This window comes from Miscanthus floridulus, chromosome 2 (assembly GCF_019320115.1).
Source record: "Miscanthus floridulus cultivar M001 chromosome 2, ASM1932011v1, whole genome shotgun sequence".
NCBI lineage: Eukaryota > Viridiplantae > Streptophyta > Magnoliopsida > Poales > Poaceae > Miscanthus > Miscanthus floridulus.
Genome location: NC_089581.1, coordinates 147,868,125 through 147,883,396, shown reverse-complemented (window position 1 = coordinate 147,883,396; position 15,272 = coordinate 147,868,125). Strand labels below are relative to the sequence as shown.

At 48.6% G+C, this 15,272-nt stretch overlaps 1 pseudogene; it reads left to right on the top strand.

Moving 5' to 3' along the window:
* The first annotated feature begins 5,702 nt into the window (after positions 1-5,702).
* LOC136532545 (ABC transporter I family member 20-like) lies at positions 5,703-14,975 on the top strand (annotated as a pseudogene).
* Positions 14,976-15,272: the final 297 nt, after the last annotated feature.

Sequence of the window (15,272 nt, the reverse complement as noted above, 5' to 3'; positions counted from 1 at the left end):
TGCAAATGATGTTTTATGTGAATATAATGAATACAAAAGTTGTAGATAACTTCTATATCTTAGTTTTCCTAAAATTTTAAGGTTTTAGGCTTGCTGGTTTAGCAGTTATAGATTTTACAGTGCATATGCTCTGTATAGATCTAAAATATTACATTGTTTGACTTAGATAAGCTTTGAATCACCTTTTGATAACAGATAAATAGTTGTAGTACTTTTCATAGGCTTTCTAAAATGTTAAATAACACATCTTTTGGAGGTCTATAACTCCAGATATGGCTGTCTAAAGTTCAACATCTGAATCTGTCCAAGTCTGAACAGATTTGCTTCCTGGTGTTGTTTAGTCTTGTTAACTGTTGAATCATCCTGAGATGATAATAATAAAGTTATAGATAACTGAATAATCCTTCTAAAAAGTGAAGGTTTGTGTTTGTTGGATATCCATAACTCCAGATATGTATATCTAAAGTTGATGTCAGTTTTCTGTCCTTATTTGTGTAGATCTGTTTTATAGTATGTTTTGACCTTGTTAGCTTTCAAATCAGCTCTGGGTGTTAATAATAAACTTGTAGGTAATTTCTTTAGCTTTTTAGAAAGTCTGCGATCATCCTTGTTGGATAATTATATCTCTAGTTATGACTAAAACAAGTGCCTACTGTGCTGCTGTCTAGATTATGTGCTTGTTCTTGAGTTGATTGCTTTAACTTGCTCTTGTGTTGGTTGAACATGTTTAGTTAATTCTTGATTGATAAATGATTGAAATAGCTGAACTTAAGTTAACTTGTTTGTCATGCTTGATATACTTGCTATCTCTCTATAATAGATTGTGTGATGTTTAGTTAAACAACTATAGGTGCTTATGTCTTTTTGGTGTAACTTTGTGCTTATCTTGAATGCTTTTATATGATGCATCTCATGTTGCCATTCATCGCATTCATGCACTTGTATTGCTATATCTCATCTAGGTACGCTAGATGAACTACGTGAAGGACAGAAGGATGTGATGTTGGAGTCAAACCCGAAGATGTTTGGTGGATCTAACCTGAAGATGAAAGGACTAAGCAAGTGCTAAGATGGGAGATGATCACCAAGCGAGTGTCATCTAACAAACACTGACCTAGTGTTGGATCCTAGGTAAGCCCTGGAGTATTCTAAGCCTACTACTCTCTATTTTTATAAATGCACTCGAGTCTATCTTTTATGTACTGCACATTAAGTTATAGGAATTGGATGAAACTGTTGCTGCATGACTTACCTTGTCCACCAGATATACATACCTAAACCCTTACTAGTATGTGTTGGTCGATTTATGCTTAGCCATGCCTAGACCGGTAGAAGCCGGGTGATTTCCTGTCATCTGCGAGATATAGGTGGATACTCGATCACGGTTGGCTATATTTGCTATCATTGAAAATAATCATGTGATGATTGTATAAATGGAGACCGGGTGGGATCCTATATGCAAATGGTGATGATTGGTTATATTGATCTCATCTGTGTCGTTTAAGGATCGTATCATTGTTGGACCTTCTGTCGAGATTGAACACAACTTTTCACTTAGCTGGCTGGATAAGTCGTTCCGACCATGAAGCCGAGTAGCTCAATTCGGGCTAGAAATTTGAGATGTATGACACGCACACTGGAGGGGAGGATGTATGTGCGGGGACACGGATAGGACCTTGGGCAGACCGTTGTCTGAACATCTCGGCTTCTAGTTGGTCCCTGAGTGTGCAGCTCAGTTCAAACTCACGACTGTTTTCAAATTGTACCAAAGGTGACCTAAGACTGTCTTCGCGTGGTATGCCTGGGTTTGTGTTATGGATTTCTGCCTAGCTGATTGCAATCGATTCGAATCGTCGTCTCTCTCGGATAATAAGAAACTCGACTAGCTTTAGCATCGTAGTAATACTTGATGGAAGATGATGGTTATGCTGATTATTATGATAAACTAGATATGGTTATTATTGTGATGCTTATAAATGATAATCAAGTGATTGCTATAGAATATGTGCAAATATAGCTATAATAAGCTTCGCTAAATTTGATGCTAAAATATTGGCTAAAATATTAAAAGTAAGAATTTATGATAGTAATGCTCTTTTGCAAAGTTATGCTATCCAACCAACCCCACCAAATAAGCCTTACATATTCTTGAGACTCTTTTTATTTCTCTCGTATCGGGTAAGTCTAGCTGAATACATTCTCGTACTCAGGGTTTTATCCCACCATATTGTAGGTGAAGTTCTCGTCCTACTAAGGATGGCAGCTAAGTGCTGGTGGGCTCGATGACTCTGTATTTATTTCTCATCTACATGCTTTTGGTTGGAGGATGTCATTTAAGCTAGCAGTGTATTTTAACTTATGTTATTATAATTAAGTCAAAGCTATGTTGTTTCTTCTAATCAGATTTGAACTCAGTGTGTATTATTTATTTATGAACTCAATTGTAATATTATTTTTGCTGCAAACTCCATGTATATGATGTGTATTTACTTAATCTATTACGGTCTTGGTTGTGACGTGGATTTACCGAGGTTCTTCGTGACACTTGGCGGAGTACCGGGTTTCAATAACTAAAAGTGTGTGCGTGCCAACTTGTTATCGGAGATGGCCGTACTTGATCTTGTATGAATTGGACGGTTCTGTCACAGCTAGCATCGGAGCAAGGTTAAACATAATACTATCATATCCATGGCTTTAGAAACAAAGTTTTGGTTTTGAAAACTCTATTTTCAACTAAAAACCTAGCTACAGGTAAGTTTGTCAAATCTGATTTTTCAAATGTATGCTAGCGACAACCTCCAGTTAAGCCCAATTAAGAATCTTTAGGTGGCAATAAGTAAACTAACACTAACTATGGGGGTTTACTTTCTTGCATATTTTATTTCGTCGTCTATACGACGCGCTATGAGGTTTGTGACTATTGTTAGTTTGTATTAGTGCCTCTACAGGAATATTGCAACTTAAGACCCTATGGATTGATGAATGTTGAATTGATGGAATCAATGCATGTGTACCTTTCCATGTTTGAATTTGTATGTGAATTCAAATGTATATTACGTTTTCATTTCTATGATGTGGCATGTTGCATTTCTTCCCTACAAATCTGATCTCCTAGGGAAATTGCTTTTGCATGTGAATATATTGTTCCCTAAAAAAATCACCCCTAGGGAAATCACCTTTACATGCTGGACTTTGTAGTGGCATGTCAGCAGAGGTCCCTAGGGGTAACAAAACCCTAGGGAAATAGTTTTTTTTTGAGCTATTGCATTCTTGCCCCTATTTTGAACCCCAATTATGATTTTACCACCATTTTCTTTCACTTTGTGTTTTTACCCCTGCTTTTCCAAAATGAAGGTTCAGTTTACCCCTACTCCGTGAACAGTAGGTAACGGTGTTAAAAAAGTTGAAAGATGACAAGTTTGCCCTTCCGAATATCGCGTTTTTGCCCCTATTTCAAATCCCAATTGTGCTTTTACCCCCACTTTCTTCCACTTTGTGTTTTTACCCCTACTTTTCCAAAACGAAGGCTCCGTTTATCCCAATTCTTAACTCAGTTATCTACATCCGGATCAAAGCAATTAAAAATTAACAAAAGCCCTGTGAAAAGATAAACTTACCCCTTATCTCTCGGTCGTCTCTCTTAGGGTCGTCCCTCTCAACGCTATCAGGCAGCGGGTGGCTGGGTGCGGCGGCGGTGGCGGCGGAAGGACAACGTCGGGCCATCGGGCAGGCGCGGCGAGCGGGCGCGTGCGGACAGGTGGAGGAAGCGGCGTGGGCGTGCGCGGCTTAGCCTGACGTGGGCGCGCAGCCAGGCACGCAGCTCTGCTTGGCGCGGGCGCGCACGGCTTGGTCGGCATCGCGAGCAAACGTCTCATGAAAGCAGCCGACCATGGAGCCAAAGACCCGCCTCTCTCTCTCAACTCTAGCGGATGGCTGGGTGCGGCGGCGGCGGAAGGCCAACAGTGGGCCCGTCGGGCGGTGTGAGGCGAGTGGGCGTGTGTGGCCAGGCAATGGAGCCTAAGAGTTGAGAGAGAGGCGGGTTTTTGGGTCTATGGTCAGCTGCTTTCACGAGACGCACGCTCGCGACGCCGACCAAGCCGCGCGCGCCCGCACCAAGCAGAGCCGCGTGCCTGGCTGCGCTCCCACATTAGGCTAAGCCGCGCGCGCCCACGCAGCTTCCTCTGCCTGGCCGCACGCGCCCGCTCGACGGCTCGACGCTGTCCTTCCGCCGCCACCGCCGCTGTACCCAGCCGCCCGCTGTCTGCTAGCGTTGAGAGGGACGACCCTAAGAGAGACGACCGAGAGATAAGGGGTAAGTTTGTCTTTTTACAGGGCTTTTGTTAATTTTTAATTGCTTTGATCCGGATGTAGATAACTGAGTTAAGAATTGGGGTAAACGGTGCCTTCGTTTTGAAAAAGTAGGGGTAAAAACACAAAGTAGAAGAAAGTGGGGGTAAAATCACAATTGGGGTTTGAAATAGGGGCAAAAACACAATATTCGGAAGGGCAAACATGTCATCTTTCAACTTTTTTAACACCGTTACCTGCTGTTCACGGAATAGGGATAAACTGAACCTTCGTTTTGAAAAAGCAGAGGTAAAAACACAAAGTGAAAGAAAAATAAGGGTAAAATCACAATTAGGATTTAAAATAGGAGCAAGAATACAATAGCCCTTTTTTTTTAGCAAAACCTTAGAGCATTTGGTCCTTTCTCGTGAAAATGCTCCCTTTGAACATATCCCCCGAAACAAGAGTACTTAGGCCTTTGCGAGGGTTTTCGTCCCTAGGAAAACTGTGTCCATTCTAGTAGTGCGGAAAGGTCCGGTTGCGTGCGTGCCCGGGTGCTCCATTTGAATCAAAATGTTTACGAAGGTGCCTGGGCATTCCACGTTTGGATCACCGGGCCATCGGTGGATCGCCACTTGACGTGGACCGGCGCCGGCCTCAGGCGTACCGACCAAAACAGATTAATTAGTCGATCGGGGGAAACAGTGACCTCCATCACTTAATTAACCCGCAAAATTCCACCGGCGATTTTCCATTGTGGCTGCAATTGAACTTTTCTGAGCTGACAGTAGCGGGGCGTGCTGCATGTCGTGAGTTTGTCTTCGGTCGCCATCGCCGGGGGTTCCAGCCGTCCGGGAGACCAGGACAGCGACACGATGGAGCGTCGGTGGCGCCGGGCGTCTAAGAACGGGGTTGACACTTCGACGTCGGTTATCGAATCGGCGCCTGTGGCTGTACACGTATGGTGAGATATGGGGATTCGTACATGCAGGCGTGCGCCGTTGCTTGCCATTTCACGAGCAATCGCGAGCGGCATGGACGCATTGGACGCGGCCAGGCACGTGCATGCAGGAGCGAGCACGTGACGCACCAGATGGTTGGCCACGCATTTGTCTCGTCATGTAAACCGGACGGTGCGCGCCGATGATAAGCGATTTTCAAGGTCCACGAATCCATGGACCTAGGCTCAGAAGCTGTAGTACGTCGACCGAAACGTCTCACAACCTCTCGGCGAAATATGGCTCACCGAAACGTGGCATGAAAGATACAGAGGCTCACATCGGTTGCTGAAGCATGAAAGACACTGCGCGACAAATGCGAGAGAGCCTTAAGACGTGGCCGTCTGCTGTCCTCTGTTGAATCCGGAGCCGCGTCTCGCACTGGGCCATCCACTAAACGCGGCCCAACTACCACGCCACGGCGCACTGGCTGCAAGTCGGGCTCTCCACCCTTCACGCGCGCTTTGCCCGCTACGACGCCTCGTCTCTCCACCAACCAGACCAACCTCCGGCCACGGGCTCTGGTCACGGCGGCGAGCGGCCCCAGCTCCGATGGCGCCAACGGTTGAGATCAGCCACCTCTCCTTCACCTACCCGGGCATCGACGGCCGCCCGCCACCCGGAGCGCCGCCGCTCATCGAGGACGTCTGCTTCTCCCTCGACGCCGGCCAACGATGCCTCCTCCTCGGCTCCAACGGCGCAGGTACCCCCTACTACCCGCGTTTCCACCTTCTTCTTCGTTTCTCTCGGCTGTTCTGGTGTTGTCTGTTGATTGAGCGCGGCGGCGGCGGCTTCGGTTTCCATGTGGTAGGCAAGACGACGATACTGAAGATACTAGGCGGGAAGCACATGGTGGATCGAGCATGGTGCGGGTCCTGGGAAGGTCCGCCTTCCACGACACGGCGCTCACCTCCTCCGGCGACCTCTGCTATCTCGGCGGTGAGGTGAGATAGCGATTTGAGAGTCCCTTTGTTCGGTCTTGGAAATGTAATGAGCATGCCCAATTTCGCCGTCGGATGTTCCTGTCGAATCTAATCTGTGTTAATTGTGGTGCAGTGGAGACGCGACGTGGCCTTTGCTGGCTACCAGGTGAACATTCAGATGGATATATCGGCAGAGAAGATGATTTTTGGTGTTGCTGGTGTTGATCCAAAGAGGAGAGATGAGCTTATCAAGGCAGGTTTAACTCTCAAAACCTGTAAAACTTTCATGGATATGTGCCCATTCTTTTCATGGAGCAGTGTGCTTGTCAGTTTTCAGATACAAGTTTTTAGTAATTGTTAACACAGTTTTATGACAGTACATATTAATTCTAGTTATTGATCATCTCATTCTCCAATGGATTATATGTCTATGCAGTCTAAAATGTTTAGTATTTACAATGGTGATTTGCTGTGAGATTCAAATTCTGTTATTTTGGATGTAGTGCTTCCACAAATGTTTCCCCGTAATCGGGAATCCCTTGTTTCTCGGGTGAGAGTATGGTTACATTTTTTTCACTGGGCGTTACCAACCTGCAAACAATATTTTTAGGGTCTCTTTGGATGGTCTAAAAGAGAAGGGCTAATTGGGGTGTCTGGCTAGAATTTAGAAGCAGGAAGGATTGGGCATAATGCGTAGATGCTGTGTTATGACCGGTACGGTCTACAGGCGCAGGCACCGTGGCTAGGAGCCTGACTGAGTTGGTGTGCGGTCGTCATGGGCCTGGACTGCACGATTCGGTCCAATCAGTTATCAAGTCCTAGAATCTAGGATACCTATCTCTCGAGTTTGTTACTTGATTAAGTTAGAGTTGAATCGGTTGAAGATTTGCTTATATAAGTATTGAACAATTACGATTGAATGGATTGGCCTGGGATTGAGATACTCTTATCTCCCTTGGGCACCCAGCCCTTGCCTACTGCTACTCGTCATTTGCTTTTCACGTAGACCTAGCTCCGGCGCCGAGCACGGCGCCGCAGGTTCGTCGCCGCGCTTTCAAGCCTCGTCCACCTGTTCACCACCGCTACAACCTTAGGATCCTGAGCTCCAACAATCTGGTATCAGAGACCATGGCCTCCTCTGGTGCTCCTGCCGTAGCCGCCGCTGTACCCACCACCGGTACCACCACGCCGTCGTCATCCGTTCCTCTCACCACGTCGGGCGCCCGTCCACCGCCTCCCGCACCACCGACCCTTGAAGACTCCTTGGCCGCCTTGGCAAGCATGTAGCGGCAGATGGGAGAGATGTTCCAAGGCATGCAGCGGCAGATGGCGGAGATGTCCCTGCGCCTGGCAGCTGTCGAGAGCCATCCTGGTCCTTCGACGCCACCACGCCTGCCGTACTCCACCACGCCGCTCCTACAATATGGCATGCCGGGGTATGGGGGCCTTCCGGCGTCCGAGCCGGTCGTCTCAGAGATCCTGCCCTCGCCGTCACTGCTAGGGTCCACGGCGCCGCTTCCGGTGCCCACGGCCGCTAGCGTCACCTCGCAGCCACCTCCGACGGGGCTTCCGATCCAGTCGATCCCGTTTCCGTCATCACCGTCGTCGGTACCGTCGTTGTCCTCCATTCTGAACGGGCCGATCTACTCTTCTGCTACGATGGTGCATGAACCGCGCCATCACCCTGAGGAGCATGGGGACAGCCAGGGCGTTCCCAAGTTCCATAAGTTGTCCTTCCCCACTTACGACGGCAAAGAAGACCCGCTCAGATGGCTCAACCGTTGCGAGTCCTTCCGCGGCCAGCTTACTCGTGAGGCGGACAAGGTTTGGCTCGCGTCCTTCCACATGACGGGATCTGCACAGCAATGGTATTATGTGTTGGAACGTGACTCCGGTCGGCCGTCGTGGGTCAACTTCAGTCTGCTCTGCCACCAGCGTTTCGGGCCGGCGCTGTCCACCAACCATCTTGTCGAGCTCGCTCGCCTACCGTTCGGTGCCTCCGTCGATGCTTACATGGAAGCCTTCCAGGCGCGCTTGGCGCACGCGGGACATCTGGCGCTGCTACAACAAGCACAGCTGTTCACCGGGGGCTTCCCTGAGTATATCCGGGTTGACGTTGAGCTACATGACCCCCAGGACTTGCACCGCGCCATGCGCTTGGCTCTGGCTTATGAGCGTCGCCATGCATCAGCGCCCCTCGCGCTCCCAGCACCACCGAGTCATCCTCCTCGGCGCGCTCCGGCCGGACAGACCGCCTTACCGTCGACAGGGGACGCTACGCCGTCATCAACAGCCTCGGCGTCCTTCCCAAGCCGGCCTTTCAAGCGCCTCACGTCGGCAGAGATGGCGGATTTCCGCAAATTGGGCTTGTGTTACAACTGTGATGAACCATACGTGCAGGGGCACAAGTGTTCGCGTCTGTTTTACCTCGAAGTGGCAGATTATATTGTTGAGGAGCCGGAGTCCGATGAGGATGAACAGACGTTAGACGCCGGCCAAGACAAACCCACCATATCATTATCGGCCATTGCAGGCATCAGGACTGAAGATACTATGCAGGTTTACGTCCAAGTTGGCAACGTGCAGTGCATGGCGTTGCTGGATTCGGGTTCTACTCACACATTCATCAACGGGGACGTCGCACGTCGCGTTGGCATCCACTTTGAACTGTGCCCAGGTGCCGGTGTCATGGTCGCAAATGTTGACCGCGTCGCTTGCCAGGGGCTCGCGCGCGACGTTGGCATACGCATTGCCGAAGAAGTCTTCTCAGTCGACTGCTATACTATTCCATTGGACCGGTGGGACATGGTTCTCGGTGTCAACTTCTTGTGCACCCTCGGACCGATATTGTGGGATTTTGATGACTTGTGCATGGCGTTCACCAAGGCAGGTCGGCACGTGTTCTGGCGCAGTATCGGCTCAACCCGCTATGACGTGCAGTCCACTCGCTGCCTCCATGCTCTCCACGGCACGGGCCGCAACACCGGAACAGCCTTGCTCGACAAGCTCCTCAACTCATTTGAAGATGTGTCCGCCACGCCCGACGGCTTGCCGCCCGCTCGCGCCTGTGATCACCGCATTCATCTCGTGCCTAATGCGGCGCCAGTGGCCGTGCGCCCTTACCGCTACCCACAGCTCTAGAAAGATGAACTGGAATCCCAGTGCGCCGCTATGCTGCAAATGGGGGTGATCCGTCCGAGCACCTCAGCGTTCTCTGCTCCTGTTTTACTTGTCAAGAAACATGACGGCTCCTAGAGGTTCTGCGTGGATTACCGTGCCTTGAACAAGCTCACCATTAAAGACAAATTTCCAATTCCAGTGGTCGAAGAATTACTAGATGAGCTTCACGGGGCCCAGTTTTTCTCCAAACTGGACTTGTGTTCAAGGTACCTTCAAGTTCGTATGCATGCTGATGACATTGAGAAGACTGCTTTTCGGACTCATGAGGGTCACTTCGAGTTCTTGGTCATGCCCTTTGGGCTGTCCAATGCACCGGCGACATTCCAAAGTCTCATGAACACAGTGCTCCGGCCGTTCCTGCGTAAGTTTGTCCTTGTGTTTTTGACGACATCTTGATCTATAGTCCCTCTTGGTCGACGCATCTGCAGCACATCAACGTAGTCTTGACTGCACTGCGTGACCATTACCTGCGGTTGAAACGCTCTAAATGCGACTTCGCAACGACGTCGGTACATTACTTGGGACATGTCATCTCCGTGGCTGGTGTTGCAATGGATCAGGAGAAGGTTGCGGCCGTTGCCACTTGGCCTCAACCCGGCAACGTGCGTGCGCTCCGGGGGTTCCTCGGCCTCGCCGGGTACTATCGTCGGTTCATTAAAGACTACGGCTCGGTGGCTGCCCCGTTGACGGCACTTCTCAAGACGGGGGTTTTCCTGTGGTCGCCCGCAGCCACGGACGCGTTCAACGCCCTCAAGAAGGCCCCGTCCAGTGCACCGGTTCTCCAACTTCCTGATTGTGACAAATCATTCATGGTCGATTGTGATGCATCCGGCTCTGGATTCAGCGCGGTACTCCATCAAGGCGCCGATGCTCTGGCATTTTTCAGTAGACTCTTCGCAGCTCGGCACCACAAGTTAGCCGCATATGAGAGGGAACTCATCGGCCTTGTCCAAACAGATCATTATGCATTGAAGTTCTTGTTGGATCAACGGCTCTCTACAGTTCCCCAACATCAGTGGGTCAGTAAGCTCTTTGGGTATGATTTCACGATTGAATATTGGCCGGGCACTCTCAATGTCGTTGCCGATGCGTTGTCTCGGAGGGAGGTGGACGATCTGCTGCTTCATGCCGTCACGGAGCCTTCCTTTTAGTTATTCGACGACCTACGCCACGAACTGCAGCTGGATGACGACCTGCGTGCGCTGCGCGACTCGATTGTGGCAAACCGTGGCGAGCCTCGGCGTCTCGCTGACGGTCTCATCATGCGCGGTGCCCGCGTGTTTGTCCCAGCGACGTCCTCGGTCCTCCCCATCGTTCTCCAGTTGGCGCACGGTGTTGGCCATGAAGGCACACAGAAGACGCTGCAGCGGCTTCGCCAAGAGTTTGTGATCGATCATGATCGTCGCCTTGTCCGGTACTTTGTGAGTTCTTGTTTCACGTGTCAGCGTAACAAAATAGAACATCTGCACCCGGCTGGTCTCCTTCAGCCTTTAGAGGTTCCCTCGCAAGTTTGGTCTGATATCTCCATGGATTTCGTGGAGGGGCTTCCGCGTGTGCATGGGAAGAGTGTGATTTTAACGATGGTTGACAGATTCTCCAAGCAGGCGCATTTTCTTCCACTGAGTCACCCATACACCGCAGCTTCTGTCACCAGGGTGTTCTTTGAGGGCGTCGTCAGACTTCATGGTTTTCCGGCGTCCATTGTTAGTGATCGCGATCCAGTGTTTACGGGGCATGTTTGGCGCAATCTCTTCAAGCTCGCTGGGGTCAAGCTCAAGATGAGCACCGCTTTTCATCCGCAAACCGATGGACAGTCCGAGGTGGTCAATCGCACAATTGCTATGTATTTGAGGTGTCTCACTGGCGATCGTCCTCGTTCTTGGCTTCAGTGGCTTCCTTTGTTACAACACTTCATTCCACTCCTGTCTTCGGACGACGCCGTTTGAGGTGGTGTATGGTCGGCCTCCACCGCCTCTGTTGCCTTACACCGCCGGCACGGCACGGACAGACAAGGTGGACAAGCTTCTCTGCGATCGTGACGTGTTTCTCGCCGATGTTCGTGATCGGCTGCTGCAAGTTCAGGAATATGCCAAACGGCATTATGATGCTCACCACCGACCTCTTCAGTTTGACGTTGACGATTGGGTTCTCCTGCGCCTTCTTCATCGGCCGATGCAATCCCTGGTGCCGGGCTTCCGTGGCAAGCTAAGTCCACGATTTGCTGGTCCGTTTCAGGTCATTGAGCGCATTGGCGAAGTGGCCTATCGTCTGCGTCTTCCGGAGGGAGCTCGGATTCATGATGTGTTCCATGTTGTGGTTCTCAAGCCGTTTCGGGGCACTCCGCCCTCCACTACCCCGACACTTCCTCCTCTTCGTCATGGCCGAGTGCTTCATCGGCCTGCACGCGTGCTTCGTTCTCAGTTGCGGCGTGGTGTGTGGCATGTGCTGGTTCAGTGGGAGAACTTACCTGAAGATGACGCCACTTGGGAACCCGTGGATGAGTTCCGTGCTCTCTTTCCTTCGTTTCAGCTCGAGGACGAGTAGAGACCGACAAGTAGAAACCGACAAGTAGCTCATGCGGATTATAGTCCTTTTTGTCACTGAAGTAGCGGAGGTCGAGGTGGACGTGGTTGAAGCCGTGGAGGGTGGTGCAAGTCTGAAGCATCAACATAGGCACATTAGTACACATAATCACTAGCTTTGCCGACAGTCGCAGTGGGATGGTGAACTGATTGGATGGTGAACGTAGACGAGGCTGACTGGACATATCGACGAGGGCTCACACGTCCATCTGCAACATTGGTGGCAACGTCCAGGAGGTGGCAACAGTAGCCTCGGGCTCGGACTGAGAGCGAGCATGACGAGGACCGGCAGTGTGGGTGGCACCATCTTGGAGAGGCAGCGACTGTGAAGATGGCTTGACTACGAGCAATTTCATTGCTGCCTGGGAAGGCACACAATGACAACGTCATCCTTGAGGGATTGGAAAATAGGCGACGCAATCCTGATCTCTGATCAGGAAAAAAATAAGACAGAATAGTAGAAGTAGAGAACATCTCCGTGTAGAATTTCGGGTACCCATACCCAGATGTCCCTCTTCTCCCTTTCTTCCACCATGGTGAACTCATGGTCAACGAAGGAAACAGGGAGGGGACGGAAGATGACTGGTAGCCAGTGGTGGATCGATGGCCTAGCGTCTCCCACAGCGCGGCGTCCTCGCCTCCACAGCATGGGGAGGTACCTGGTGGGTGGCGAATCACTGGCGGCTGGGTAGATCGGGCACAACCTTGCGGTGCAACCAATGCAGCAGCCCGGCAGAGTGGTGCGGTGGCCTGGTGCCCCATGATGAGGGAGATTGGAGGGGCAGAGGACGGAGAAGAACACAGGGTGGGACGTGAGTGATGGCGCGGCAGCCTGGCGGTGCCCATGATAAGTGCTCCTCCTCTGATCTGCTGCTGCTTGACGATGCTAGGCGGCCAAAATCAAGGGCCTGCCCCTGACAAAGACCGATCTCCCTAGAGGCAGCGTGGCAGCAGTGGGAGCCTTAGGGTTCAGGAAATACCTAAACTCGTGATACCATGAAGGTAGGAAGCAATGGGTATACTGCATGGATGTTTTACATTGAGCCCTTGGGTAGTATAAATAGAGTACAGGACATATGGCAATACGGGATTACAATATCCCTAACTACCAAATATACTCTAATAAAATTAGCCATTAACCCCCACCTGTTGCCATTAGCCCATCCAAACATGTGGGGCATAATAGCAGGTTTTTTCCCCACACATTCTAGCCATTAGCCCAGTAGCTGGCCAAAAGGGTCTAATTTAGGCTAACTTTAGCCAGCTAGTTATTGGCCCATCCAAATTGGTCCTTAGCTATTTGTATATTAGTTTGTATTTCAAATGCTTGTGTTTTTGGGTTCAACACTTAATTGAAGTGTGCAAGTGTCTTCCTGTAAAGGGCGTACTATTTAAGAAAACTAATCAATAGCACATTCAGTAAGCACCAATCTTTTCTCATGGCATGATGTTCATACTTCTAATGTAATTACAAGGGCTTTGGGGATTGAGAACACCCATTTGTAAATGCAAATTCTGTCATTGTTCCCTGGGAAAGCAACAGAAGAGATCTTAATATTCATGTTACCTTTATTATTTGAATCTATGGAAAAACATATAGGTTATATATGCTGAACGTAATTAAGTGTTAATGTTGAAAGATATCGCACTACTATTTCATTGATTAATTACTATCCTTAGCGGTTGATTCCTAATAGATTTTGGATAAGCTTAGTTTGCAAGCCTTGAATTCTGTGGAGGATGTGTTAGTTGATAATTTGAATTGGCTTCATTAAACCTAAACTTTAGACAAGTCAACTGTGCACTTGGTTTGCTAGAAAAGCTTGTTTTGTTGAACTACCTTTCTACCATGTTTCAGATTTTAGACATCGACCTTGCCTGGCGTATGCACAAGGCATCAGATGGTCAGAGGAGACGTGTCCAGATTTGCATGGGACTTCTTAAGGCATTCAAGGTTTGTTTTCCTTTTCCATGTCATCAAAGGATATCATGCTATTATCCACACCATGAGATGTTCATAAAGAAAAAAAAAAAACAATGCAGGTTCTCCTCCTTGATGAGATCACAGTTGACCTTGATGTTCTGGCAAGATCAAATCTGTTAACATATCTTAAAAAGGAATGTGAGGAAAGAGGTGCAACAATCATCTATGCCACACATATTTTTGATGGTCTTGATGATTGGCCAACACACATTGTAAGCTCCCCTGTATCTCGTTGTTTATAAGCTCAAGTATTTCTTGTGGAGTTGTGGACTTAGATGATTAATGTTGTTGTTGTATTTCAAGGTTTACATTGCTCATGGGAAACTGCAATTAGCACTGCCTTTGGAAAAGGTGAAAGAAATGAGCCAGTTATCTCTCATGGTAAGTATCATCCATCCATATAGAACAGTATGCTTTAGCACAGCATGGCCATTCACAGTATGCTTTAGCACAGCATGGCCATTCAGATTTGCATTTGCATTTCAGAGAACTGTGGAGAGCTGGTTGAGGAAAGAAAGAGATGAGGACAGGAGGAGGAGAAAGGAGCGAAAGGAGAAAGGCCTACTAGAATTCGACAAGCTTGTCAAGGGTAGTCGGGTTATAGGTGATCCAGCAAAGAACGCAGCCAGAGTTGTAAACAACGGGTGGGCAGCAGGGCGCCTCACCTCGACGATCGCAGGAGAGGAGAATTTCGTTTTCAGCTCAAACATCGTTCTTAGGCAATGATATTGTTTTGTACGTTGCTTTTTATTTATTGAAAATGGTAAATAACAGTCTTGCAGATCCAATAGATACACCATTGGAGCTTTGGCATTTACAGCGAAAGTTCCGTCTGGAAAGGAGAATTCTCTCTCTATAGTTTGGATATTTACAATGTACGGAGTAATTTTCTTCGCAGCTGAGTGTTCTAGAAAAAGAAATTGCACTGTAACAACGTATATATACTGCGTACCACATTTGTGTGCACTGTAACAACGTATATATACTGCGTACCACATATTACTTAGGTCGGGTTACCAGATGTTGTCATGTTTATTCATACGTAAATGCAAGGCAAGGGAACTGTATGGCCAAAGTGGAACAAATGCATAAATACAGAGCATGTGAGATGTGAGTTGACAAAAAAGATTGTTGAATTACATACATGATAATATGTTTCGTTCCTAAATAGATTCTGACAAAACTTATATGTTTCGTTCCTAAACTTTGTTCTGTTGTAGTTCCTGCTATTCTGATAAAATTGTTTCGGCAAAATCTGGGATGTTTTCCAAGTTTCATAGGCATGTTGTTATAAGCTAGTATCACTGATAATCCTTGC